The 13,646-nt window shown below is 51.3% G+C and overlaps 1 protein-coding gene across 1 annotated transcript in view; it reads right to left on the bottom strand.

The window, feature by feature from the left end:
* Positions 1-12,892, bottom strand: part of SYNDIG1L (synapse differentiation inducing 1 like) — a 67,445-nt gene extending 54,553 nt beyond the window's left edge. The window contains exon 1 of the mRNA XM_054027038.1: positions 12,497-12,892. The gene's annotated coding sequence lies outside the window, so the exon portion shown is untranslated. The remainder of the gene's footprint in view (positions 1-12,496) is intronic.
* Positions 12,893-13,646: the final 754 nt, after the last annotated feature.

Genomic DNA, 13,646 nt, shown 5'->3' on the forward strand with positions numbered 1-13,646 from the left:
AAGCTCCAATGGGAGCTGTCGGAGCCAGCCCCTGCAAGCCCTGCCCCCGCAGCTCTGATTGGGCAGGTATTTCGCAGTGATCCACCACACTGCTGTGTCTCATCACAAATGGGGAGCTGAGTGCCATACAGCACACCCCAGCCCCAGGAGCTCTGATCCACTTGCAGGCAAGGCAGCCCGATGCCCATCGCAGCCAGAGCTCTGATCCCTCTGCACACTCCTGCCTTTTTCACACTGCCCTCCCCTCCTCCCCCACCACAGTCAGTGCTTTTTGGCGACTCCCCGGAGCAGCTCCCCCAGCGCTGCCCCCCACCTGTGCAATCAGCGGCGCATGGTACTCCCAGCTTTGCTGCTCCCTGACTCTTCGGCTCTGTTTAAGAGCCAAGCTGCCCTAGTGCTACCGGCTTCAGGCACTTCTCCTACCTGGGCTCCACCTGAGCTGCTCCTCCCAGCTCAGACTGTAAGAGCCGAGCTGCTGGCTTCTGGCAGCCCTCCCCTACCTCAGGACCCAGAGCTGGCTGGACACGTCCCTTCCCCCGGCTCCAACTGAGCTGCTCGGCTCCGCCCCCTCAGACTTACAGAGCAGAGCTGCAGGAGCCAGCGTTACCGGCTTCAGGCAGCACCCCCCCTGCCTCGGGACCTTGCACCGTGGGAGCAGCTCAGCTGGAGCCGGGTAGGAGAAGTGCCTGGCTGGGGGCTCGGGGTCCGGAGGCGGGGGGGGGGTGCTGCCTGAAGCCAGTAGCGCTTGCTCGGGCAGCTTGGCTCTGTAAATCTGAGAGAGGAGGAGTGGAGCAGAGCCACAGGGGGAGAGGAAGTGCCGGCCATTTTCCCGGACATGTGTGGCTTTTCAGCAATTCCCCCCGGACGGGGGTTTGATTGCTGAAAAGCCGGACATGTCCGGGAAAAAGAGGACGTATGGTAACCCTACCTCTCCAGCACATCATCAGAGATCTACAACCTATCCTGAAAGATGATCCTTTACTCTCACAGATCTTGGGAGACAGACCTGTCCTCGCTTACAGACAACCCCCCAACCTAAAGCAAATACTCACCAGCAACCACACATCACTGAACAAAACCACTAACCCAGGAACCTATCCTTGTAACAAACCCCGATGCCAACTCTGTCCACATATCTATTCAAGTGACATCATCATAGGACCTAATCACATCAGCCATACCATCAGGGGTTTGTTCACCTGCACATCTACCAATGTGATATATGCCATCATGTGCCAGCAATGCCCCTCTGCCATGTACATTGGCCAAACCGGACAGTCTCTATGCAAAAGAATTAATGGACACAAATCTGACATCAGGAATCAAAAATACTCAAAAACCAGTGGGAGAACACTTTAACCTGTCTGGTCATTCAGTGACAGACCTGCGGGTGGCTATATTACAACAGAAAAACTTCAAAAACAGACTCCAACGAGAGACTGCTGAGCTAGAATTGATATGCAAACTAGACACAATCAACTCCGGTTTGAATAAGGACTGGGAATGGCTGAGCCATTACAAACATTGAATCTATCTCCCCTTGTAAGTATTCTCACACTTCTTAACTGTCTGTACTGGGCTAGCTTGATTATCACTTCAAAAGTTTTTTTTCTCTTAATTAATTGGCCTCTCAGAGTTGGTAAGACAACTCCCACCTGTCTATGCTCTCTGTATGTGTGTATATATTATCTCCTCAATATATGTTCCATTCTATATGCATCCGAAGAAGTGGGCTGTAGTCCACGAAAGCTTATGCTCTAATAAATTTGTTAGTCTATGGTGCCACAAGTACTCCTGTTCTTTTTGCGGATACAGACTAACACAGCTGCTACTCTGAAACCAGTAAAAAGAAAGATGGAACCACCAGGATTAATCTAAGATGCACAGTTGGTGTTCATTTATATGCGTTAGCACCCAGATTGTGCTAGGCATTATCCACAGATATACGGAGCCACGAAGAGCCTACACTCTGAAAGAGGAGGGTTATATGAGGGGAAGGAAGAAAAACACATACCATTTTTAACAGATACCCATCAGCTATCCCCAACTGCCATTCTGAGAAGTGAGGTGGCCTGTGTGTTGTAGGCATCGCAGCAGAAGTGGGTCTACAGGTGAACTGGAAGAAGGAGAAGGTAGTGGTCTGTCACCTCATGGCAGGCATCTGATGTGGTAGAAAGCACAAAGCCAGCTGTGGAGGAGGCAGACAAATAGGTGGTCAAAGCTGGCATGGTTGGCAGATTGGAGGGGGTGGAGATATGCAGTAAGAGACTAGCAGGGAATGAGGGAGGGGCAAGTTTAGAAAGACCTTGAAGTTAAGGAGAAGAAACTCAAACCTGATGCAAGGGGGAGCCAGTGGAGGGATTAATAAAGGTGGCACAAAGGTCAGAGTGGCAAGCAAGGAAGATGATCTTAGCAGCTGCATTTTGAATGGACTAAGTGGGGACAATGTGATTGTCAGGAAGGCCAGAGAAGAGGTTACAATAATCAAGGCAGGGGATGCTGAGGTCCTGGACAAGCATTTGGATTGCTCTGGAGAAAGGAGTGTCAAGTTTTGGACACATCCTGGATGGATGGGGCAAGAGACAGGGAGGAATTGAAGATGACCCCCATGTTGCAGGCCTGGATTACAGAGAGGATGCTGGTGCTCTATCCACAGTGACAGAGAAAGGAGGAAGGGGAAAGGAGTTAGGAGGAAAGACATGGAGCCCAATTTTGCCCCATGAAGCTGAGGTGACCATGAGGCAACCAGAGGAGATGTCAGAAAGGCAGGGAGAGACAGAGGATTAAGGTAAATCTGTGGTTCATCAGTGTAAAGATTGGTAAAATTGTGTGAGCAGATGAGATCACCAAGAAAGAGTATGGAGGGAGCCCCACAGAGAATGGAAGAGGGGAGAAAGAGGCACAACTATATTTCCATAGCCTATGATACTGCCAGCTCCTCCCATTTCTGGGATAGTCCATATTCCCCTTGTCTGTTGAGTTTGCCAGTTAAGTCCTGATCCTGCAAGTTGTTCGGTAAGTGCAGACCAGTGCACTTGTCCAGAGCTCCATTGACTTCCTACCTACATGGTGCAACTTGCAGGATTGGGGCCTTTTACTGTATGTTCTTTAGGGCAGGGACTGGTTTTGTGTGAGAAGCACCTGGCATACTGATGGGTGCCTGTATACGACTCACCACCTCAGAGCACCCCCTCATAGCAAGATCCAGCATCGCAGCACCCTGCCTCAGTTTCCCTTCAACAATCTTCAGCCTACTCCAGACGTAGTGGTGACTGGCTGCAGTGACTTGGCCCTCCAGCTAAACTATTATCAAAAGTCCACCCTCTCAAGGGAATCCAAATCTAAACCAAACAAAACACAAACTCTGTCCCAGGCCAGTCCCACAGTGGGCCCAGCCCCTTCTTCCTAAGGGGTCTGTCTTCTCTCCTTCAACTTCAAGCACCCTTCTCCCACTTGCTGCCTTCCCAGGCTCTTTTCCATCTCTCCCCTCAGCCTGTCTGGGGCTCCTTTGGGTTATTCCCTGCTCTGTTCCAAGCAACCATTCCAAGGCCTTTCTGCCTGGAGCCTTCCACAGGCCTCTGCCCGCCTTTTGCTCTCCCATGGCTCCTCACTGGTGGGCTTCCTTCCTCTTAAGATTGTAGCTCTGCAGATGAGGGCCTGGGGGTGGAGGGCAATTGCTCATGACAACCCTCTAGGCTGGGTCTGAGAAGGACCTGAGCCATTTCAGGGCATTGCTCTTCACCCCTGCAGCTTCTTGTCATGCTTAATTTGTAATGAAAGGGGTGCTGGGGCTCAAGCAGTTTTTTTACTTTCATAACTGCCGCAGCCAGCCCAGAGGTGCCGGGCTCTGAACTGCCAACCTAGAGATGCTGGGGCTCAGCCCTGGCACAAATTAAGCACAGGCAGAGTATTTGGTGATCAATAGTATTAAGCAGGAAGAGGCTAATTTAATAGGGCTGACTAGCCCAAACCCTCCTACCCCTTAAAGGGGCAGGCCAGCCTGTTACAGTACCATAAAATAATAAAGGAGAACACCTGATCTCAGTGCTCAGACTCCATTACTATGTAGGGACCCCACTATCAGCAGTTAGACTGTGCATTTGCTGTGGGAAGCTCTGGCGGTCAGAACCTTCTCCCCACAGAAATGTGTCTTTTCCTCTCTCCCAGTGCATAAAAGATGCCTTCAAACGTCTTTATCCCACCTGTGTTTTTAATTTCATCGCTGTCTATTTTTTAGTTCTTTATCAACCCCCTTCCCATGCCCAGCCCATTTTTGCCCCTCTTCCCATTACCAATCCCCTTCATTTAGGTCATTGGGGTTCTGTGACGATGATTTGTGTCCAAGCCCACCGATGGGGGGGGGGGCAAAGGGGGCAATTGCTCAGGGACCCGAGCAATTTAAAAGGGCTCAGTGGCCCCTGACCATCGCCGCTGGCAACGCAGCAGGGCTAAGTCAGGCTTCCTGCCCGCCCTCTTTCCACGCCGCTCCTGGAAGCAGCCGTCCCATCCCTGCGGCCCCTGGGGAGGAGATCTCTGCATGCTGCCCCCACCCTGAGTGCTGACTCCGCAGCTCCCATTGGCTTTGAACTGAGGCCAATGGGAGCTGCAGGGGAGGTGCCTTCGTGCAGCAGCATGCGGAGACCCCCTGGGCTCCCCACCTAGAAGCCACTGCTAGAGGGGTGTGCCAGTCGCTTTTGGGAGCCACCGACCCCCTGACCCCCTCCTGCACCAGCATAGAGCCTGCACCCCACACCCAAACTCCCTCCCAGACCCTGCACTCCACACCCTCTCCTGCATCCAAACTCCCTCCCACAGCCCGACCCCTCACCCCCTCCCACATCCAAACTCCCTCCCAGAGCCTAAACCCCTCAACCCCCCGCACCCAAACTCCCTCCCTGAGCCCGACCCCTGCCGCTCTCCCACATCCAAACTCCCTCCCAGAGCCCACACTCCCTCCCACACCTCCTCCCCAACCCCACACTCAAACTCCCTCCCAGAGCCCAACCCCGCATCCCCTCCCACACCCAAACTACCTCCCAGAGCCCAACCGCGCACCTCCTCCCATACCCAAGCCCCCTGCCCCTGCCTGGTGAAAGTGAGTGAGGGTGGGGGAGAGGGAGCAATGGAGGGAGGGGGATGGAATGAGCGTGGTCTCAGCGAAGGGGCGAGGAAGGGGTGGGGCAAGGATCTTCAGGTTTGTGCTATTAGACAGTTGGTAACCCTACCGGGGAGGCATGTGGAAGCCCTGGCCATGCCAGAAGAGCCCGCCCAGCAGTGTAGCCGGCAGCTCGCTGGGCACCAGCCAGCGCAGGTCCAGCACAGCCCAAATGTCAGGTGGACCGTGTCCGTGTGGGGGGGTCCATTGACTGTTCTGCCCTGAGGCCCGGAATTGCTGTCGGTGGGCCTGTTTGGGGCAGATTATGTTTATACCTGTTGCAGAGCAGTAACCCTCCAAATGTCTTCTCCATATAGGGTGAAATCCTGGCTCCACTGAAACGGATGGCAAAATTCCTGTTAACTGCACTAGGGCCAGGATTTCACTGCAAATTAATGTTACCTTTGAATTAATGATACTAAAATGGATATTCATTAATATTCTGTTTAATCTTGGCTCATAGGGGAGCAAGTTCTCAAATGTGGAAAAGGTTTCACATGGTACCCAGGGGACAGGCCATGCTCAGGAAAAATGCCTCCATTTCAGCTGCTGAGGAATGTTATCAATTTGAGTCCAAGTCTCAAACACCTACAGTTGAGTAGAATTGGGTGGTGCAGCAACCCAGGGCTGCGGGAATCCAGACTCTGCTCCTTAGGGCCTGATCCTGCACCCCTTGAAGTCAATGGCAAAGCTCCCATCGACTGCACAGGTGCAGGATCAGTGCCCTAAAGCTATGGGGCTGGTATTCAACAGACTAGACCAACCCCTCTATATTCTGTGTTCCCATGGGCCCCGTGTCCTATGCAAGCATTAGGATCCATGGCGTAAGCTCCACTTGCTAAGGTGCAAGCTCCAAGCCCTAGGGAGAGATGCACTTAGCATAAGCTTTCCATTTACTCCCAACACCTACAGTGAAGAGAAGGAGGAAGCACTAATATCCCTGTCCTTTGGAATAACAGGACTGGAGGGGGTGGGTGGGGTCATCGCTCAGGGTGGGCAGTGCAGACATTTGCTCGCAGGCAGGGCAGTGTCAGTTTCAGTGTATGCGTCAATAGCAATTAAAAACCCTGTGGCTGGCCCATGCTAGCTGACTCAGGCTCCCAGGGCTGAGGCTGTGGGGTTGTTTAATTGCAGTGTAGACATCCAGGCTTAGGCTGGGGCCTGGGCTCTAGGACCCTGCAAGGTGGGAGAGTCCCAGAGCTAGGGCTGCTGCCCAAGCCAGAATGTCTCCACTGCAATTACACAGCCCGAGCCCATGAGCCCGAGTCAGCTGGCATGGGCCAGCCGTGGGTTTTTAATTGCAGTGTAGAAGTACCCTCAGTGACCAGTGAGGCCTTGAGTGGGATCATCATCAAACCCTCCTGCAGGCGATGAAGGAATTAGCTTCATGTTTCAGTGAGAGATTTCAAATCTTTCTTCTCCTACCAACTGTCCCAACAAGGTATTCCGGGGATGCAGCTAAATCTATTCTTTTGTATTGATTGTGTTTAGAACAGGCTGCCTGAGGCAGCACGAGCTCAGGATGGGAACTTTTCACGTATATCAATTGAAATTAATAAATAAAATAACCTCCTGGGCTTCCGTTTCTGCTAATGAGGAAGGGCCTTAGCAGTCCCTGAGCAGTGGCTGTGCCCACCCTCCCACGCCATTTCATCCCAAGCTCGGTACAAGCTGGGGACGGAGAGATTTGCTACATCTGCTGTTGCAAGGTCCCCATGGCAACCGGCCACTGGACAGAGGCTGCTTGCAATTCTGCACAAAGCTGCAGCTTCAATCAGACACCAGCTTTGCTTCTCCAGTTTTATGGCCTCTTGTCTCACGCTTCGCCTCGTTGAAAATTAAATTTATGAGCAGAGCTGTGAACTTTACCACATCGCTAATTTTACTGCTGCCCTTGTCTAACCATTTTGGGCTGTTCATTACCAAGAGACTAAAAGGAAGAAAGAGGAGGCTGGAGAAACAGATGCTGGAGCTGCCGAGAGGCTTCCAACTGCAAGGGTTTGGTGCGGATAACCACACAATCCTGCCATAAGAAGGGAGGAAGAATGGGCAAGATGCCCCAGCAGAAGCCAGTGAGCCACACACAGCAAGTATGAACAATCTATCTAGGTACCTGCCTGGTCACCGTTACTGTCGTATCCAACACCTGCCAAGCATTTAAAAACAAAAATAACCTTCCTCTTTCTTTATTCCTTCTCAGCCCATGCATGAAAAAGCTGGCTGGTTCATGGGGTTTGGGGTTGTTTATGTGAGGGAATGTTAGGTGCTTTGTGTGCAGAAGTTATCAAGGAAAAGATACGCTAAGGGGCTGAGTTCTACTTTGTGTTCTGAATGCGGGCAAGTCCGTGCTCGGTCTTGTCATAGTTGGCTCCATAGTCTGGACACAAATCCTGTGAGCCTCCCTCATTGGGTGCCCATTTCATTGTTCTGGCGGGACAGAGCTGTCATTGAAGGTCCTGGTTCCAGAGGGAGACGCGATTGATCTCTCAGGGAGTTAAGGCTAGTTCCATCAGGGGGTTAAATAGAAGGATGGAGACTTCAAACTGGACTAAATCCGATGCCAGTGCAGGGCGCAGCCTGGGATGATGTGCTCCTGGGGACCTACCTAAGCAGATAGCCCTAGCTGGTACCAAATGCAGCAGCCTATGCCATGGTCTCTTGGTTCATTTGTGGATCTCATGAGTTGCAGTAACTAAGCCTAGAGATCACGAATGCATGGATCCCCATGGCCAGCTCTGTGTGTGAGAGGATGCAATGCAGGCTACTGGCCAGTCACCACTGGAGTGGGTGATTTTTTGCCGCCATTGGCTAGTTGGGTTTCTGTAAACTGCTGGCCTGTCTCCTCAGCTCATGAAGGACTCACTGCCATGCCCAGAGATTTCAGATCCTTGCCCAAGGGCTCAGTTTTATTCTTTAAATGTAAAAGTTAGGCACAACATCAAAACAATACCGTTCTCTTCCCCCCGCAAATGGGATACAACACCCAGAGGCTTTTCCCATGGCCTCGCTCAGCACTGAAACTACCCACCATTCCCTTGCCTGCAATCCCCCCTGCTTCAGGGCCTGAGGCAGGAGCCCCTCTCACTCTGCAGGACCCTTACATGGAGCTCTCTGAGCCCTTTCTAGAGAATACCTGACTGCTTTCCCAGCTTGATCGGATTATGAACATAGCTGGCTGGCTTCAGTCCCTCATCCCTTAAAGGAGCAGCTTCCAATAGCAGGGAGGAGTGCCAAAGGACTTCAGGCTGCAGACTGACTCCCCAGTCTCTCTCTAAAAGCTACTCTCTAGTTCAAACAGGAATTATGTGGGGCAAGTCCTATGGTCTGTGTTAGCCGGGGCGGGGGTGTGTGTCAGACCAGATGAGCACAGCGGTCCCTTCTGGCCTTGGAATCTATGAAATCTGAGAGCAGATGCCTTCGATGTGATATAGGAGGCAAGTTCTTCAAAGCTCTTCCCTCTTCAGACCAGCATCACCTCAGAATAGCCTGGGCACAGCCTTAGCCAGCCACTCTTACCCCGGTGCCGGTTTCTGGCAGGTACAGAGAGCTGGGAGACTGCTATTTGCGATGGATGTAAAGGAGAGGTGGAGCTGGGTGTTGTCTGCATCATGCTGGCTCTTCAGCCCATGTTGTCTGACCAGCTCCCCCCATGGCTACATTTAGATATTGAGTAATACGAGAGATTGGATTGAGCCTTGTGTAGCTCTGCAGATGAAGGCTTTGAAGGCAGAGACAGTTGTCCATGACCACCCTCTAGGCTGGAGCTGAGAAGGACCTGAGCCACTTCAGGGCATTGCCCTTCACCCCTGCAACTTCTTGGAGGTGGGGCAGGAGTATTTGGTGATCACTGGTATCAAACGATGCCAAGGCGTCCAGCAGGATGAATGTGGTGTGTTTATCTGTTCTAGAGTCAGGAGGAGATCATCTACCAGAGCAACACCATGCCTTGGCCTGAAGTCCGACTGGGAGGGATCCAGGGTACGAGTACCTGGCAGGTGGCATTGGAGCTTTTTTCTGGAGCTCTCCCATTAGCCTGCTTACAAAAGATGGTTAAAGACCACTTGGGAGTTTGCAAGATCTCTCCCATCATCCTCACCTGATCTGAGTGCCTCTAGCTGACATGTTCCAACCTAGGCAACGTACCTCAGTCTGCAGAGCCCTGGCACTAGCACAGCAGGCTTCATAGAGGGCTCTAATATCCTGCAGCCGCACACATTTTTCTTGAAAAGATATTAGCTAACAGCTTTGCTACCCCAGAAGCTACTGTGATGCAGCAAGCAAACCTCCTTGATTCACCAGCTCAGTCCTCTCTCTGCTCCCCTTTTCCCAGTAATGCCCCACCACCATTTCCCCCTCCCCAGCCATGGTCTCCCACACTTGTACTCCATAGGAGTTCAGTCAGCAATCCTGCAAGAGACTGCAATCTCTGGCCCCAAGGACCTCCAGTACTGTATCTCCTCCCCTCCACTCTCCCTATGCATGTCCACCACATTCACTGTCCCTCCCCCACCCCCAGAAATGTCTCAAGGAGCACAGCAACAACCAGGAGCAGCTCTACCAGCTGTGCTCTTCAGAGGGCTGTAGCCACCCACTCCACTCCTGCTGCGACTGTTCCACCCTCAGATACAAGCTCTCCTCTTCCCCTGGCTGGGACATCTGTGGGGGAATGGCAGGAGGGGGCTCAGATATCAGGGAGAGCCAGGCCACTCCTCAGACAGCTGAAACTACTGCACACCTCCGTCTATCCTAGGTATTTCAATGGGTCCCACCACTGTGGTAGCTGAGTTCCTTGCCCCTGTATCCTCACCCCTGTGAGGAGGAAGGAAGTGCAATTACCTCATTTACAGAGGGGGCCCGGAGACACAGAAACCTACCCAGGGGGACACATACTGTGTCGCAGAACAGGGGATTGAACGCTGGTCGCTACACTCCCAGTTTAGTGCCCTAACCACTTCCCGCTCCTCCAGGAGAGTGAAGCGACCAGCTCTTCTCTCTCTGCAGCAGATTGAGTGGGGATGGGAGCTGTGCTTACAGTGCCTCAGCTCCCACCTCCTGGCCCCTCCCTGCCCCGGTTAGGTTGGGAGGGAGGGAGGGATCCAATAGCCTGTTGCAGGATGAGCAGAGCTGGGAGCTGCACACCCACAGTCTAAGGAGCTGAGAATTTCAAATTCAAGCTGCAATCTCTCCTGCCAGGGGTCAGGGAGAGAAAGGCTATATATCCCTAGAGCTACCTATGGAGCTGAGAAGGTGGCTCAGGGAAGCCCTAAGCCCCCTTCTCCAGCCCTGTGCTGGTTCCTGATTGGGAAAGGAGCTCTGGACTCTTTTCCCTCCCACTCACCCCTCTGTGGCAGGTCCTGTGGAGAAGGAGAGCTTTCAGCCCCCACCCCCCCAATGCCTCCTGCCTGAGTGAAGGGCCTAGGGGTTTCCTTTTCACCCTCCCTAATTTCTGCTGCTCCTGGGAGGAAGGGGAGCCCCTAATCCTGCTCCCCTGTGGTGCTGCTCTTTGTCACTGAAAATGGGGAAGAGGTTCTGAGACTCCTCCCCCACTGTAGGACCAGCAGCTGCTAGAGAGACTAGGATAAGCCCAGCAGAGCGGGGTGAAGGCCCCCACCTTCCCCCACTTAGTGCTCTGCTCTGTCACAGCTGTTGGCTCCCATGGAGCCCTGGCCCCTTTGAAGCTGGTCCCTTGGTATCATTGACAAGTGGAGTTTCTGGCAGTCCCTTTTGTCTAAGGCAGTGGTTCCCAAACTTTAACAGCCCGCGAACCCCTTTCACTAAATTGTGAAATCTTGTGAACCCCCTCCTAAAAATGAATATTTTCAGGGATTTACGTTTAAATTTCCTCAGTGTGGTGGATGCCCCAACTGCCGGGCCCTGGAATCTATGAACCTCTGAAAAATATTTTTTAATTGAAACTTTTTTTAACGAACATAGAAAAACCAGAAACTAAAGATGTTTCTGTAAAATGTTTTTTTTTGGCTTTTGTTTAAAAAAAATGGTTTCTATTAAAAATAAATTCATTTTTGGTTTTCAGAAAAATCAGAAAATGTTTCTTGAAAACAGTTTTTGAAAATGGACCATTTTTCCGTTTCATTTTTTTGTAAATTTTTCTTGGGGAATTTTGAAAAATGTGAAAAAAATTCAAAACTTTCTGTGAAAAATACTTGGTATTTTTCACCCACCTCTAGTTTCCGGTGAGGTTGTGGCTGGAGGGCCGTGGTTCTGGCTTCAGATGAGATTTGGCAAATTCCTGGGGCTCGGGCTGCCAGCCCCCCACAGAGCACTGGGGTTCAGGCTGCCAGCCCCAACTGCCCGGCCCCGCTCTCCCTGGGGCTTGGGTTGGGGTTCAGGCTGCCGGCTCCCCCGCTGACGGTGGCAGGGCTCGGGATGTCTGCCCTGCAACCGGGTCCCACCTGCTGTCTCCAATGCCCAGGGTCCTCTGTCCGCCATTAGTGAAATTTTTCTAGCAAACCCCCTGTAACGTTCTGCGAACCCCCAGGGGTTCACGAACCCCAGTTTGGGAACCATTGGTCTAAGGGATCCCTGAACATCTCCCACTGTGAGAGCTTTCTGATGAGTCCTTACAAGAAGGACATTTGATTTGGTGAACTGAAATCTCTGGTTTGGGAAGAAAGTCCTTGCATGTTAATCTCAGATAAGGATTTGGGCCCGTCTCCTCCTGCTCAGGCATCCGGCCAGCTGCCTGCTCTCCTCCGTGCCCGCCTTGAAGCCACTCACTGTGTCACATTCTCCCTGGGGCCCAAACACTCTGTTATGCTGTTTTGTGCTGGCCTCATCTCCTGTTCCTTTCTCTGTTAGCTCATGGCTGCAGCAGGAGCAGGGCCAGGTCTGCTGGCTGCGTTGCTGAGCAGAGGACCACAACATCCTATTTCACTCTTCAGTTCTTGCCAAACACATTCCAGGAGGGCTGGAGGGACCCAGAGCACTGAACAGTCACATGTATTTCCCTCCTCTGCTTGCGTTCATGCCCCCATTCATGCTCTGTGGGGCACAGAGAGGTGCCGTAACAACATAATAGAGAGAGCCACTGTCAGAGCCCCAAAGGGAACCCAGAAGTCCTGTCTCGGAGATCTGTGCTTTAACTGCAGAACCATCCTTCCTCCACAGGACTTGCCTTCAACCTTGTGCTTCACAGTGCACCAGCAGCATGTAATGCATACACCTGGGTGTGACTTATTGCTGTGTTGCCAGAAAGCTTACAACAGAGATCCTTTCCACAAGAGAGGAGCTGCCTGGAAGTACACAAACCCAGACTGGAACAATCACCTGTCCTGTGAAGAAACCCACTCCCCTAAAATATCCCCCAGGGTTTTTAGTTACCTGTCTTCAGACACAGCGCCTTCTGTCAGCAACCAGCCAGCTGGCCCTGAAACCGACTGCTTGCAGCACTGATGCTGTCAATGGGGATAAAAAAAGCTGCAGATTTGCTGAAAGCAGAAAATGACTCAGAGGGTGAAACCATGAAAACCAAATGGAAAAATCTGCAGGTGACTCTTGCGAAGGGTCATTCCAAGTTGTGATGGGAGCGCTGCAGCTACCACAGGTGCACATGCTGGGATCAAGTAACGAAATTCAAGACACTTGTCTAAAGAGTTCATAGAATTGGCTCAAATGTGAAACCAATCCCCAAATCTTAGACTCCAACACCCTGATAGGAACTAAACAAGTGCTGTCCAGCATTGCTGTTTGTAATGCACTTTAATTTCAGTGCTGGCATTTAAGCTTCTCCACCTCTATATGAAAACTGTATGAACCTGGCTGCATTATTTATTAAGGTTTTATAAATAAAATATTTTTATATAAATAAGTATTATTCAATATTTAGTCAGGCTTCGGTTCAGTTGATTTCTCCACCTACATAGAAGGCCTGCACTGCCACTTCTGCTAAGCAAATGATTTTTGTCAGTCCCTAGAGTTTCTCTACATCTGTAAAAACTTAAATCTCACTATGTTGGACTAATCTTGAATTCCCAGACATACCGTGTTGCCCTTCCAGGCATCCCAACAACAGTTTCCACCGCATGGAGTTAACACAACAGAAATCCAAAATCTCATGACACTGAAAGCTACCAACTAGCCCCAAACCCCTTCTGTACTCGGATATCAGCTTTTCCTTGCTATTCAGAAGTGCAGAGCTCCACTAGATTCTATTTTGTTACCTTCCAAGATCAATAATCCATCAATAGTCCTGAATTGAGGTAGAACAGTGAATGTCTGCCTGGTACAACTAATTCAAAGAGAACAGCTCCCTCCTCTTCACCATTGCCCCTCTCAGGTCCCACATCTCTCTCCCTCCTTTTTTCCCCCCTCTGTAGATTCCAAAAATCACAATTTTCTCTTTTCCTCACACTCACTCTTGTTCTGTTAATCTGTGCCCTCATGTCTTCATTTACTCCTTTCTCTCCTGCTCTTCTGTCTCCAAAGCCTCCCTTTCAATTCCTCACCCTCAATTTATCTTTTGTTGTACCTT

Source organism: Malaclemys terrapin, chromosome 4, assembly GCF_027887155.1.
Source record: "Malaclemys terrapin pileata isolate rMalTer1 chromosome 4, rMalTer1.hap1, whole genome shotgun sequence".
Lineage (NCBI taxonomy): Eukaryota > Metazoa > Chordata > Testudines > Emydidae > Malaclemys > Malaclemys terrapin.